The following is a 15,155-nucleotide window of genomic DNA, read 5'->3' as shown; positions in this document are numbered from 1 at the left end:
GTAGACGGAGAGGCAGGCAGAGAGAGAGGGGGAAGCAGGCTCCCCGCTGAGCAGAGAGCCCGATGCGGGACTCGATCCCAGGACCCTGAGATCATGACCTGGGCCGAAGGCAGAGGTTTAACCCACTGAGCCACCCAGGCGCCCCAACGCATCGCTTTTTATCCCGTCCGCAACACAGAGCAGGAAACGGATCATCTTCGTAGGCTCTGAAAGATAACTCGTTTCTTGTTTGGTTGCTCTGGCTGAAGGTAACACCATGAAAAGCTGACGTTCGACCTTACAATGAAGCTGTTTCCTCGTTATTTGACACGTTCCCCGCAGACGGCTTTAACGTGAACGGAGCCCAGTCTTGCCTTTGCCTGGCTCGAGAGCATTTCCCGCATGAGCGAGGGCGTGGGTGGGAGCGGCCGTGGGTCTCCGCTGCCGCCTGATGGGAGGAGCTGCGGGTACAATAGGTTGGGGTAGCAGGACCATTGGGTTTCTTTGTTTAATGCATGCAGGGGCCACAGCTTTAAGACTCCTTCAATGTCTAAAAATAACGAGATCCCACCTACTTCATGACGGACTGCAATGAATCCCTCCAGGAAGACCCTGACGCTGGGGAGGACACGCCATTAAGAATTTTCCATCACCATTATTAAGACTTGGATAGGGATCAGTGTTTCCATTTCAAAAGGTGAAACTACCTTTCAAGTTAGAATTATCCAAATGTCAAGAAAAAAATAAAATTTCTGTTAGTCATTTTTAAAAATTGTGTAGAACAAAATGAAGACCAGATAGGACAGCCTTGCTAACAACAGCTACCTCTCTGTTACGGCCAGTACACCCCTGCAGAGATAGGGAGCTTCTCTAGAAGTACGGGGAGTCTGTGTGAGCAGGAATGTCTGTTCACCGACACCTGGCACGACTCCTCGCCCGGCAGCCTCCCGTCCCAGTGCTGGGGGCCTGGCACCACCGCAGCCCGGAGGCCATGAGCTCTGAGCATTGGCTCGGGGGCAGCACAACCTGCCGAAGCTCGGTGTGACCACAGCCAAGGCTCTGCCTTCTCCTCCACAAAGACAGACCGACGACCCCTCCAGAAACACTGGGGCAGAGGGACGGCCCTGCAGTCTCCCTGCTGTCCTCACCGTCTGGGACTTCAGACAATCTCCTTCTGTTGTTCCGCCCTCTTGTTCTGTTGTCTGTGTCTGTCCCTATGACTGACGCACGACATGCTGCACATATCTGTGCGCACATCAGGGTGCGGAGACCTGACACACACACTCACTTGTGCAATTACTGCCACAGTCACGGAAACGAACACACCTGCTGCCCCGTCTCCTCGTGCTCTCAGCAGTCCCGCACTCCCGCTGCGCCCAGACAACCAGCAATGTGCTTTCTGTCACAACATCGTGCGCAGCGTGTTCTAGAGCTCTTTCATCAGCGCAATTACTTTGAGGTCCTCCCACGTCGTCGGGTGTGGTGATTGTCCCCTGTTAGTTCCACCAAGGTCCCAATATGGTGATACGCAGCAGCACCTCATTCACACACCCCTCCAAGGCCACAAGTCCTGAGGCCGGGTTGGGATTTGCGTTGCTGATGTGTTATAACCGGAGGCAGCTTTTACAAGGGGCTGGCATGTTCTAGAGCTGCCCATCAAAGATGCCGTTGGCACAGCTTCCTAGGTTAGCCACAGCTCTGCTTTGCTGTCACTGGAGTTTGCAACTTTGAGGACGTCACATGGGCACAGTACGGTGGCAAGAACAGAGCCTCCCTTCCAGAGCGTGGGCCACGCTTTACTGTCTCCTGGTGGGTGTGTCCCTCTTCCCTAGGGGACACTAGCCTGTCCCAGCTCAGACTCGGTCTCCTGACGTGTTCGTGCTCATCGTTCACGGATGAGCAAGGATCTAGGAAAGCATTGCACGCATCTGTGTGGCTGCGCGTCCCCAAGGAAGGCCGGAGGCGGGCGCAGGCTGGGACTGGACCCTCCGCGTGTGCCTGCACTCTGAAGGACCGGACATGTGAAGCATGAACCATCCGCAGACAGCCGACCGGCTTACTGAGGCCTGCCCCATCCTCCTTTATACATTTCTTTCTTCTTTTTTAAGATTTTATTTATTTATTTGACAGAGATCACAAGCAGGCAGAGAGGCAGGCAGAGAGAGGAGGAAGAAGGCTCCCCGCTAAGCAGAGAGCCAGATGCGGGGCTCGATCCCAGGACCCTGAGATCATGACCTGAGCCGAAGGCAGAGGTTTCTCTGACTGAGCCACGCAGGCACCCCTAGTTTTAAACGCTAAGGAAACATCCAGACTCCTTTAGAAAACACAAGGCTTTTCTAATTACACAGGGAAGGAGTTGCTGAAAGGCTGGTGATCCCAGTGCCTTGGGCAGTCGTGTTGAGACCCACCGGGACACAGCCTGGGGCCGAAGAAGCTCACATGGGAGAAGAACCCCAAACCAGGCAACACCAACAAGGCAGAGACACAGGAGACCTGCCTCACCGGTTCTGGCCCAGGTGACGGTCACAGAAAGGAACTGGAATAGAAAGTCACGGAAACAACCAAAGCGCACGTGGGGATTTAGTCTCTGGAGAAGGTGGCATCTCACCGGCGGAGGCTGACGGGAGACTCGTGAATGGCAACGGGCAGCGGACAACCACGCAGAAAAAAGAAGCGAAAACACAAGAAGGGAAAGTGGCCTGCCTCTCGCACCACGTGCAGAAGTAAACCCTGAGCGGACAGAAATCTGAGAACAAAACAACGTCCTGGTGAAGGCCGCACACGCGGGTAGGAGAACCTTCCCACAGGTCAGGAGGCTAAAACCTGTGCGGAATATTCAGAGTCAAAGGCACCAGCAACACCAGGAGTAAACGGAGAACGAGGTCTTCCCTGGAAAGACGGGAGGGCCCTTATGTGAGAACCCGCAGAGGAAACCTTCAGTGCGTCTGCGTCCCAGGGGGCAGGAAGCCCCCAAAGTCCTCGCTGGAGGGTTCCTGGCCAGACGGGCTGGGAGAGCTGTCAGGTGCTCCGGAGGGAATCCTGGAGGAAGGGGGGTGCCTGCAGCCTGCAGACAACATGGATTAATCTTGAACAAGGGTTTCTCTCTGCGTCATATAAAGAAATGTCACAAGAGGTTGTGAGCAAATATTTTCGATTTCTGTTTGCACAAGAAATGGCTTGAATTGAAGCAAAATATAATAGATCATACAAAGGGAGGGCTGAGTTCGTGGACTTAGGATTCTGGAATCTGTGTGGCAGTGACATGACCTCTTCCCTCCTCCTGGGCCCAAGGGAACACTGGCCATCAAGGGAGGAGTCCACAGTCTTTTCATGTCAGAGCACACGCTGGCCAGCGGCTCGCCCTTGGTTGGCTGGGCTCCCTGTGGCCACCAGGCCCGCAGCGGGCGGGACGAGCCCGGCCGTGCGGATGCTGGACTCAGGAGTTAGCTGTGGTCTTGGCCGGGCTACGGGATGGTTCTAGCCGGCTGTTGACGGCGGCGCTCACCTAGTGAGGGATGGAGACCTGAGCTAACCTGGCACGCACGAGACACCTGCCATGTCAGGGACGCTGCTCCTCCCTCAACCCCCGAAACTCTCAGCTCATTCCTCGGTTTCCCTTGTTCCTGAGAATTCGTTGCGCACACGACTAGCTCCAACATGCTTTAAACACTTGTAATAATTTTTAGTTACAGCCTGTGAAGATTCAGAAGTCAGATCAGCCCAGAAGGTTTTTGTAACAACCAGCCCAGCGGTCCGCAGGGCTGCTCACTGCCCTCGGCCTGGAGACCAGCGCTTCCAGCTTCCAGCTTCCAGCTGTGTTTGAAGGTTCGCCTGCAGATTCACGAACACTGCTCCGCTACTGATTTTTTGTTAGCTATTACCGATGGCTTTCCACGCTGGAAGGATTTTTCTTACTCTTTCTCCCTTCTTCTGACCACGCACAGACCTCCCCATCCTCCCAAGGTAAGTGTAGCGTAATTTTTAGATCAATATTGAACGTACGATGTTAGACCTGAGACGTAAGTCCCTTTCCCAGAGGACACCTTGCTGGGGTCAACAGGTGCCTTCCTCACAGCTGCTGTCAGCCTGTGGTCCCGTCCGTCACCCGTGCCCCCTCCAGCCCGCAGTCCAGGCCTGTCTTCGCCTCTGGGCCAGCGCTTCCCATCTGGAAACCGTTCAGGGAAATTTTCTTGAATTATTTGCTGGCTTCGTCCTCCGTTTTCTCCCTTGAACTCATTGATGTTAAAGCTTGTGAACAGACCCTCCAGTGTCCTCATCCTTTTCCCCACGTTTAGGGTCGCTTTCTTGTTGCCTTTCTGTGAGGTGTGTCAACTTCCTCAGCACAGCTTTTACGGAATTCAAGAGTTTTTATCAGATTTCATAATTCCTGACTCTTTCTGTTAACTGCAAGTTCACTTTCTATGACCTCCTGCTCTCTTGAAGTGTCTGTGCTCCTCATCTGTCTGTCCTGTGTCTGCCTGTCTGTCCTCCCGGGCTGGGAGGGTCGGGTCACATACTCTCCCCACGTAAGTGACCAGAGTCACAGAGCTGGTCTGGGGCAGGTCTTGGGCAAGGAGGCTTGTGGGACGTCATTAGAAGTAAACTAAGTTTACTTGCTGTGGGAAGAGCTTCTCTGGCTTGGATAAAAAAACACAGACCTAGGGCTTTTCTGCTCCCTTTTAAGTTAAAACAAGTTCTTCTATCACTTTAAGTCATAAGCACAATTTCAGTTCAGTGATGGAAATTACCCACTTCTTCATAAAAAATACGATTCTGATTTTGACTTAAATTGAGGATTTCTCACTGTCCCTGCCAAGGTCCACGGTGGGGCAGGTGCGGGACGGCATCTCCTTCCCTGGGCTCACTTTCCCCAGCGACTATAGCTACATGGACCCTGACGGTCCAGGCTGGGAGGGAGGAGAGGGAGGGAGGGAGAAGGACAGTGTCCCTTACTGGGTGGGTTCTGCAGACTCTCAGTGCTCTGGGCAGGCAGACCCTCAGAACAGACCATCACAAAGGGCTGGGTGCCGGCTGCTGGGATAGTCCTGGGCACTGGGGCGCACCAGCACCCTCACCCCCGGAGCCAGCGCTCCCGTGGGAGCCGCCCCCCACTTTATGAGGCAGCTTTAGCCCTCGGCTCTGCTCTGGTGGAAAGACAACTCTTCCCTAATTTTGATTTTTACCTATTTTTTCCTGCTCTGCTCCTCTCTCTGCATTACCCATAGCTTTAGATGCTGCAGGTGTGTTTCACTCATCAGTCTCTGGACCCCAGCTCCCAGGGACTCCTGAGCTACTGAGTCATTTCCTTAAAATTACCCTCAGTAGGTGGGATGTACTTGTGATCATTTACGTCTCCCCAAGGAGGTCTTGAAGAGCTCCCACAGCTGATGATTTAACCCTCCCTATGGGTACGTGACTGAAAGTCCTGCTACTGGTTCCGGATGTCAAGTTTGCCAAGCAAGGTGACGGCCACAGCTGCGGCCCAGTTTTAGTATCCCGCTAAATGGATGTCCTGTGGTTCCTCGGGCCGGGCTGTTTCAGAGAGAGCCCGGTGTGCTGCTGCCCTGCATGGGACAGCCCTCTGCAGGTCGGCTGTGCTGGGCCCCACGTGCTCCCGTGGGAGCTGGCCCCCCTCTGCCCGGCGCCCACCCCCAAGGGCCCTGCCCCGTGTCTCCTCTGCGATGGGCTCCTGATGCTTGTCGGCCCTCTCTGTCCCATCTGCTAATAATCCCATGACTCCTGTCTACTGCCCAGCTTCCAAAATGTGGCTGCCGGTGCTGAGTCACTTTTATTTTTATCGGCTGTATTTTCCAGAAATCGTGCCTTAATTTTAGGGAGGTTTTGAAGGATACATACAAAAATGCTTCTGTTCAATCTACCATGTTTACAGGAAATCCGATCGTTCTTCCTCCCCATCTCAACATCTAGCAGTGAGGTATGTATTAGATGTGCAAGACTGTTCTTTAAACAATGAAATCACGTGCTGTGGTGCCCACGTGCTTGTCTCTCTCTTGGTGGTACCCACCTCTATCTTTACTTCTTCTATTTTTCAGTGTAGAACATTCAGCCTTGAAATTTCATTACCTTGTTTTTTGCTTGAGAAACACACCAACTCCTATGACTTCAACTAAAAATCTTTGTGGCTGAACTTTCTCCTGCTCTCTGGGCAACACCTCTTTCTCAACGTTGATTGACCTCTCAGCTGCGTGTCTCTGCTCAGATGTTATTTAAAAACCCACTTTCAGAACATTCACCTGAAGACCCGTTGCTCAGGGGGGCAGCCCGGCAGCGCCCTCCCCACACCTCGGTGGCAACAGGCTCTGAGCCTCCGGTGGCTGGGAAGTCCCCACTCGCCTGCAGGTCGGGCTCTGCAAGTGAGTGAGCTGCTGTCCTGGGACAGGCCCGGAGGGTCGCCCTGGCCGCTGTCTGTGTACAGAACCTCGGCCTCACATTGGGGTAGAACGCTCATTTCCAGCAAGTTCTCAGGCCACCAGGTTAGGAATACGCTCTGGCTCCCTGCTTCGTCCCTCGGCCCCCAACTCCCGTGGACCCTAACACCCCACTGTGCTCACTGTTGGGGTCCGTTATCAAAGGAATGAGACTGAGACAAAGTGAAAGTTATGCAAAGCCTTATTCTAGGCATTAGAAGTCAGACTGACCGGCCAGGGGAATGGGACTGAGACAAAGTGAAAGTTATGCGAAGCTTTATTCTATGCCAAGCCTTAGAAGTCAGACTGACCGGCCAGGGCCGCCTCCGAAGAGAGCGACCCCCTCCCGATCTCACAGGCTGGTTTTATAGGGCATAACTGCAGATCCAAGGTACGCGGCTTCTATTGTTAAGGCGTTTACTCCCAGAATCGATACCCGGAACCATACCAGGAACTACGGGGGCGTTTATTCCCGGAATGAAGTCCGTGGATGTAAACAACAATATGGCTACCTGGGCAATATGGAGTTGCTCCGGCTAAGCAGGCCCTAAGAGTTAAACAGGTTTTAACATTAAATTGGCCCTAACATACACACCTCCGTGCAGAGCACATGGGACCCGGAACACGCTCTCTGCGCCCACGGCTGGGGCAAGATTGACAAGCGCTTAACTGACAGAAGACTTACCTATTACAGAAATGTGAGCCAGAAGTTTACACATCGGTGAAAGGTGCTTCTGTCTACATAACACACAGCAGAGAGGAGCCCTGGCTGGGTCGCAGGGTGCCCCACGGGACGCACGGCGGAGAAGAGCTCCCGCAGGGTCTCAGGGTCTGTCTTAGACGAGAGCTGCCGGCCTTGTGCGGCGAGTCTGTGTCTGGAGAAAACCGTGTTGCGAGCTCCTAGGTGGGGGTACTGGGCGGCCCTCTGCGTGCTGTCCATGGCAGCAGCCCTGACCCATGGGGGACCGGCCAGTGCTGGAGTGTGGATGGCCCGACGGAGACACGCAATCCCAATGTGTACACTCTAAGGGGGCTCCTAATAGCCCACTGGCCAGCCGCAGGTGTAGACAACACACAGTCCTACCCAGCTGGTGACTTGCTCTGCTAACCAGAGATCCTAGAGCAGAAAAGCTCTCCACAGCTTTCCTTCTCCCCCCGACCACTTCCCCCGCACTCAGGGTGGCACAAAGTCCAGCTGTAGCTTATCTGTCCCATCCTGTGCCCCCAGCTGCCCTCCAGGAAAATGCCATTTTGGTCAGGATTACAGTATTTTGAGAGTCTAGAGAATGGAATCAACCTTTGCTGATTTAGGCAGAAAGACTGCATAAAAGCCTATTAGCTAATAAAACTGTGGAGAATGATGAAGATTCAGACTCTCGTGAGCCTCCGGGGGAATTCCCCAAACCACAGCCCAGGACCCAGCTGCTAACGGGCATGTTGTTCCCAGTGCAATGAGGGACTGGCCGCTAGGACTGGGAAGGGACCTCCTCCTCCCTCTCCAGAACACACCGTGGCTTACAAGTCCCACTCCAGCCATCAGCGCCTCCCTCACCGGCTCTCCACACCTCAGTCGGGTCCCGATGAAGACTCCTGTGAGGCCATCCGCTTGTTGAACTTGTGTCAGCTCAGGGGCTGTTGGAAGGGAGTCCAGGAAATGCCGCGTGAAGACTGGGCCGGCTTGCCTGCGGGTATGCCTGCTGGGGGGCCGCTCCCACTTGTGCTCTTTGTCAGAGGGAGAGAGAGGGAGAGAGAGAGCTGGAACACAAGCAGGGGGAGCGGCAGAGGGGGAAGCAGGCTCCAGTGAGCAGGGAGCCTGATGCAGGACTCGATCCCAGGACCCCGGGATCCTGACCTGAGCTGAAGGCAGACGCTTCACTGACGCCCTATTTTTCTTTCTTTTGATGAATAGGGTTGCTTTTGCAGGACTTTTTTTCAAGTGTTATACTAGTAGAGACGGGCACTGTTCAAACCTGACTCCCGCTGGGAAGGGCACACATCAAAGCCGACGCAGTGTGGACCTCCCATGTGGCCGGGCTGTGACCTGAGGGTGTGAGAGTGACATCTTGAGGGTAGTCTCCAGTCAGTTCTGGTTAAACATTTGTTTACGCCTGAGGTACGAACATGCGATGGAGAGGAAGGAAGTCACGTCAGCAGCGGAGGTGGGAGGGTTACAACATCCCTGAAGCAGTCTGAGTGCGGGCTGGTCAGAAGCCTGGAATGGAGAGAGAACTAAAGAAAGAGTGGAAACTGCACACATTAAAAAAAAAAAAAAAGAAAGAAAGAAAGAAAGAAAAGAAATTTACCATAAAAATCAATGGAGAAGCGGCAATACCGCCTCCCAATTCAGAACCAAAAAAGAGGAAGAAAAAGAGAAAAATGGTGGTGATGCTGGGCGTGATACCAAAACCATGAAGACTGAAGACAAAGGGGGCTCTGGAGGGGCTGAGCTCCCCGAGAGACAGAACGGGGTGGAGAAGCCAGATGATCCAGAGGAGGACGGCAAAGTGCCCACCTACCCCAGGACGGACGGGAGGCTGGGGGGACACTTTATTGGCTTCTCTCATGGATCTTGTCAACGAGAACGCTCTGACGGCAAGAAAAGAAATGGGTTGTACACACGACTGAAATTCAGCGTGAAAGTGTCAGAGGCTCCTGGAAGGCAGGGACCTCCGCGCGGCCGCAGACCCAGGCAGGGGCGAAGCACTGGCATTTCCCATCTGGCCATCGAAGTCCTTGTCAGGTTAAATTCACACCTAGGAACGCAACTGGGGTTCTCACCCTCCCACCTACGAGGGGACCGGCCACGCAGACTTTCGGTGTCCTTACGGGGCTAACGACTCACCATGTTCACACCCGCGGTTGACGACAGGCAGCCGCAGCACGTCGGCGGGAACACCAGAGTCGGTAATGGCATCAACGTCTTGGTGGCCACCGCAGGCCGTCCCCCGGAGCACGTGCAGAATACCGCAGCGTTTGTGTCTAAAAACCTGCAGTGTCTGCTCAGTGACGAGGCCCATCATATCTTGGAGGTTGGGTTTGGAGAGGAATTAAAACTAATTATTAAACTTCTGCCAACACACAGGCAAACCATGCTCTTTTCTGCCACACAAACTCGAAAAGCTGAGGACTTGACAAGGGTTTCTTTGAAAAAGGAGCCATTGTACGTTGGTGTTGGCGGCCATAAAGCCAACGCAGCAGAGGACGGTCTTGAGCGGGGCTATGTTGTTTGTCCTCGGAAAAGAGACCCTCCTGCTCTTCACACTCCTGAGGAGAACCGGAAGAAGAAGCTGATGGTCTTTCCATCCCGTACGACCGTGAAATACACTACGATGGGGGAGCCGCATCTATCTGCCCGTCCTGGCCATTCAGGGAAGGCAGAAGCACAGTGAGCGGGTGGCCACGTTCCTCCGGTTCTGCAGATTCGGGGACGTTGCTCTGCACCGACGTGGCAGCAAGGTCGACTGCACTGCTCAGTGGGACCCTCCAGACGACCCCACGGAACACACTCATCGTGTGGGAAGAACAGCCAGAGGCCTAAGCAGGAGAGGGTGCGCCTAGCTCGTTTTGCGCCCTGAAGAATTGGGTTTCCTTCATTACTTGAAGCAATCCAGGGTTCCGTTAAGTGAATTTGAGTTTTCCTAGTCCAAAATTTCTGACATTCAGCTCAGCTTGAAAAATTGATTGCAAAGAACTACTTCCTTCATAAGTCAGCTCAGGAAGCACAGAAGTCCTACACTCAAGCATATGATTCCCATTCTCTGAAACAGGTCTTCAATGTTAATAACTTATATTTGCCTCAGGTTGCTCTGTCATTTGGTCTCAAGGTGCCTCCTTTTGTGAACAGCAACGAAGGCAAGCTTAAAAAGAGAGGAGGTGGCGGTGGCTTCGGCCACCAGAAAGCCAAGAACATCGAAAAGTCCAAAATCTTCAAACACATTAGCAAGAAGTCCTCCGGCGGCCGGCAGTTCTCCCACTGAAGACACACCTTCCATTCATCTCGAATAGCTTTGTCCTGAAACGGATCTTTTTCACCTTTCTCTACAAAGGAATTGTGGCTGCAGGACTGGGACCGATGGAACAGCCGTATGAGTTGATGTGGGTTGCAAGCTCTGGGCACTGGTACTTCCAGGAGATACCACTCTCATGTGGGCATGTAAAACAGAGTTCAGTTTTTCTAGGTTGTTCAAGAGCAAAGCAAGGGATCTTTGGATTTTGTTGGACAACAGAGTATTTTAAATCTTTTGCCTCCAACTTATTGTTTTGGGGGACAAGGTATTTTTTATTTTTTTTAATTTAAAATCAAGTAATTAGGGGCGCCTGGGTGGCTCAGTGGGTTAAGCCGCTGCCTTCAGCTCAGGTCATGATCTCGGGGTCCTGGGATCGAGCCCCGCATCGGGCTCTCTGCTCAGCGGGGAGCCTGCTTCCTCCTCTCTCTCTGCCTGCCTCTCTGCCTGCTTGTGATCTCTGTCTGTCAAATAAATAAATAAAATCTTTAAAAAAAATAAATAAAATCAAGTAATTAACAGAAAATATATTATTGGTTTCAGAGGTGGAGTTAGGTGATTCAGCAGTCTTCTACACATCCACTGCTCATGACATCACATGCCCTCCTTAATGTCCATTACCCAGTGCCGCCTGCCTTAGAAGGTGACCTGGTGCACCGGGGGTGGTGATGCAGAAGATGATCTCAGTTTTTTTGCTTTTCTTTTTTTTGGTTTTGATTGTTTCTTGGACCTTCACCATCGTTCTTGACCTCCCCTGAAAATGCCGCTGTGGCTAGAAAGCACGTTTCATTAATGGTGGCGCTGGTTTTTGGAAGTGCTGGATTTGAAAGCAGTGAGCCTTTCCCAATTTTCGTGAGAGCTCAAAGTGTGGCTTATTTGTCGTTGTTACTTGAATAAGCACCCTTCGCTGGAAACAGTGGGAACCTGAGATTTTTGAGCTTCATTTACACCAATATATGGGTAATAATCTGCTGCTCTCCCTTTAAGAACTTAGTGAAAATCTTTTTGCAAAAGGCACATAATGATGACACAGCTCATTCAACTTTGTTCCAAGTGGTTTGGATATTGGTGAACCCTTCCAGCTCTGCAGAGTACTCAGGGAGGCAAAGCATTTTTTGAGGAAACATTGCCCCTTCCAGATCTGTGAAACAAAAATAGGTTTATGATGAAGACTGAGAATGAACAGAGGCCAAAGAGAGCAGCAAAGACGGGGATTTCCTCACGTGGGGTTTTGTGGTAGAACTCCTGACTTCCAGAGTATTTAGTATGTCCGGTTTTATTTCCAGTGCATTTTATAACTACAAAATGGTTATTACATTTTGATCAATTTGGAACCAAACTTGCTGGCATTGTTTTGCTGTTGTGCTAGTTAATATTCATAGACTCCTGTTAAATGCAAGTACATTGAGAACATCAAATGTGGAGCAAACAGCCTAACACAAACACATCCCAGTAGTTTAAAAAAAAAAAAAAAAAAGTGATCTTCTGTGTCTGGGCTCCACCCTTGTCCCCTGGCCGGACCTGTCCTTGGATTCAGGCCTTGACTGTTGGACTCCTGACACTTAAGAATGCTTCACCTAAGACATTCAATAACTTGTGTTTTTGTTTGTTTGTTTTTTTTAGAAATAATCATGTCTCAAAAAATACACAAAAACAAAGGGAAGACTCTAATCACAGAGCAAGAGTAAAAACTCAGTATTTTCATACATAGCCATCGGGGGTTTTGTATACGTACTTCTAAATTTTCTGTCAGAAGTGAAGTCATTCTTCACCCCTACTTGTAACCAGCCTGTTTCATAACATGTGATTTTCCTGTCTCATTAAATAATTACGTCTGTTTAAAAAAAAATTGTTTACCACTTAAAATTCCTAAGTCACAAACGAAAGACCGTCAGCTCTGTGGTGAATGACCCAGGACACACCCACGAGGGATTGCTACATAATCACAGAGGCCCCGGGGCACAGGAAGGGCCAGTGTGGAGAAGTGGGTCCCGGCTCCTTCCTGGCCTCCCAGCGGCCACACACCTTCCTCCAGACACCAACCTCTGTCCTGTTTTCCTTATCTGTAACGTACAGGACGTTGGGATTCAACACAGATGATCCTCAGGTCATCTAAATTCTAAAACTAGGAAAATCTTAATTTAGGGGAAGCATGTGCTGGGACCGTGCCCTGCATTATTTAGGTTTTCCTGAAGGCGCCCTGTACCAGGCTGGCCATCTGGCCAGGACCTGCCTGCCTCCACCTGGCGGTTCTCCAGCCCCTGCTCCTCTCCTCTCCCCCTTCCCCTCTCCTGACCTGTCCCTAAGCCTTCAAGCAAGAGAATTTAGTGGTAAGTGATCAAAAAGCAATTTAAGACTAAATGAAGTGTGATATTTTTCCAGTTTGATAAATCCATGATTAAAGTAACAATAACCTATACAATTGTACTTAAGTGGATTCCCACAGCAGACATTTGCAATTTAAACTATTATGTGTATATTTAAGAAATAGGTAATTGCAAATAACTGTCACCAATGCTGCATTAGAGATCAAAGAACAAAGCAAAGAGAAGGCAGGACGTCAGCAGGGGCTGGAGCAGGTCAGAATCTGGTCTGCTTTTGCCTGAACAAGAAGCGCTCAGTGTTCGCGTGCTCACACGGGGGTCGCTTGGGGCAGCAAGGCCAGACATGCTTCCCCCCCCCCCACCCCGCCTCCCTGAACCAGAAGGCAGCCCATTTCCCCACAGCAGCAAACTTCTGGCAGATCAGGGACCCCAAATGGACTCTTACTTTGTTTCATTTAGAAAATGTGCCTTTTTAGAATGAGATTGAGAGATTATAAGTGCTCTGGGGCCAGAACTGATCTTGCTGGTATGTCTGATAAACACACACTTTATTCAAACTTCGAATATGCAACCACAATTTGCCAAAGGCATGCTGTGAGGATTTTAACTGTGGTCATCACAGATGCAGGCTGGGATAAAACCACCAGCACACAAAGAACTCTCAGCAGGAACGCTAGAATAATGCTGCAGAGCCAGTCACCAAATCGCCCTTTGTAAGTAGAAAGAAGTGAAACGTTTGCATGTGTCCTCTGATAGTGAGCACAGAACTGTTTCCTGCCGCTCCACAAAGAGCAAGCTTAGGGTTGGCCCCAAAGCAAAGGAAACAGAAGCAAAAATAAACTATTGGGTCTACACCAAAATAAAAAGCTTTTCCACAAGAAAGGAAACCATCAACAAAATGAAAACCCAACCTACCCCATGGGAGAAAACATTTGCAAATGACCTATCCAGGGAGGGGCTAATAGTCAAACAGCTCCGACCAACCATCAGGGGCTAAAGCAATCTGATTTAAACCCGAGGGTCTGAACAGACCTGTCTCAGAAGAACGCGTGGTCCACAGACACACGGAGTGATGCTCAACACCCCTTATGGGGAGATACAGATCAAAACCTCAGTGAGATACCCCCTCACACAGGTCAGAAAGGCGAAAACCAGCAACTCGGGGAGGACAGATGCTAGGAGGATGCGGAGAAAGGGCAGCCCTCCGGCGCTGTTGGTGGGGATGCAAGCTGGTGCGGCCACTCTGGAGAACTGCACGGAGGGTCCTCAAGAGTCTGAGAAGACAGTTACTGTATGATCCATCCCTCCCCTGGTGGGCATTTACCCAGAGAAAACGGAAACAAGGATCTGAGAAGGTGTGTGCACCACTATGTCAACAGCAGCGTTATCCCCGGTACCGAGGTTTGCAAGCAGCCGCGCCGCGGACAGGAGAAGGGACAGGATGTGCACAACGGGATGTTAGCGGTGAGCGGGCACCATGGGTCAGGAAAAGACAAGCATAGCATCTCCCTTACACGCGGGGTCCGCACACAAAGGCCAGCTGCACATAGAGAACAGGCTGGCGGCTGCGGGAGGCAGCGGGTTGGGGAGGGTGTTCAGAACCCAGGAGAGGCAGGGAAAGTGTGGACCCCCCGGGTGCAGGATGTAAGGACCTATTTAACCAGAGGCTTCCATTCCATTGTTGTTTAACCCTTAAACTGTCCCTGCTCCCCTTCCCCCAGGGGACTTACTTAAAAAAAACAAGTCCCTGAAACCAGCCTCAGGTAACAAAGCCCAGATACAAGGATGGGTCAGGCCAGGTGGAGACATCCGATCAGTGAGGGGTTGCCTACTGTCTCCCTAGCTACCAAGGAGTATGGGCCCCCCCTTTGGGAGCCTTTTGGGCGCCAATTCTGACCAAGGTGATAGGCTGGGTCAAATGTCTACTATAGGGTAAATTGTAATTCAATTGGTCACGTAGCATCACTGTGCAGCTTTTTCTGTGTGTTACAATTTCATTGGCCACCTGTGCATGGTCAGGCCCAACCGCATGGCCTTTGCCCTTAAAAGCTAGTCCGTAAAGGAGAGCGGGGTCGCCCTCTCTGTAAGAGGCGCAGCCCTGGCCGGTCAGTTTGATTCTTGATGCTTGGCATGAAATAAAGCTTTGCTTGACCTTTGCTTTGTATCAGTCACGCTCCACAGACCCATTATTGGGGCATAACACAGGAGTCACCGGGTGCGGGGGTCACCAGGTCCTAGAATCACCAGGTCCCGGAGTCACCAGGTGCTGTGCTCAGCCACCCCGAGCCCTGCAGTGCAAGAACCTTTCGGTTCTGGTGGGGGAAGACGGTGTACCACGTGGCGATGTTAGCGGACCGCAGCCGCAGCAGACCCTGGGACCTGACAGGGCTGTACCCCGAAGGGACCCCACGAGCAGGAAC

The 15,155-nt window shown here is 51.7% G+C and overlaps 1 pseudogene; it reads left to right on the top strand.

Annotated features, from left to right (window-relative positions):
* The first annotated feature begins 8,705 nt into the window (after positions 1-8,705).
* LOC111144638 lies at positions 8,706-10,384 on the top strand (annotated as a pseudogene).
* The last annotated feature ends 4,771 nt before the right edge of the window (positions 10,385-15,155 follow it).

This window comes from Enhydra lutris, unplaced genomic scaffold (assembly GCF_002288905.1).
Source record: "Enhydra lutris kenyoni isolate GAN:26980312 unplaced genomic scaffold, ASM228890v2 scaffoldscaffold11, whole genome shotgun sequence".
NCBI lineage: Eukaryota > Metazoa > Chordata > Mammalia > Carnivora > Mustelidae > Enhydra > Enhydra lutris.
Note: the sequence above shows the minus strand (reverse complement) of the source record. Positions and strands in the feature narration are given on the sequence as shown.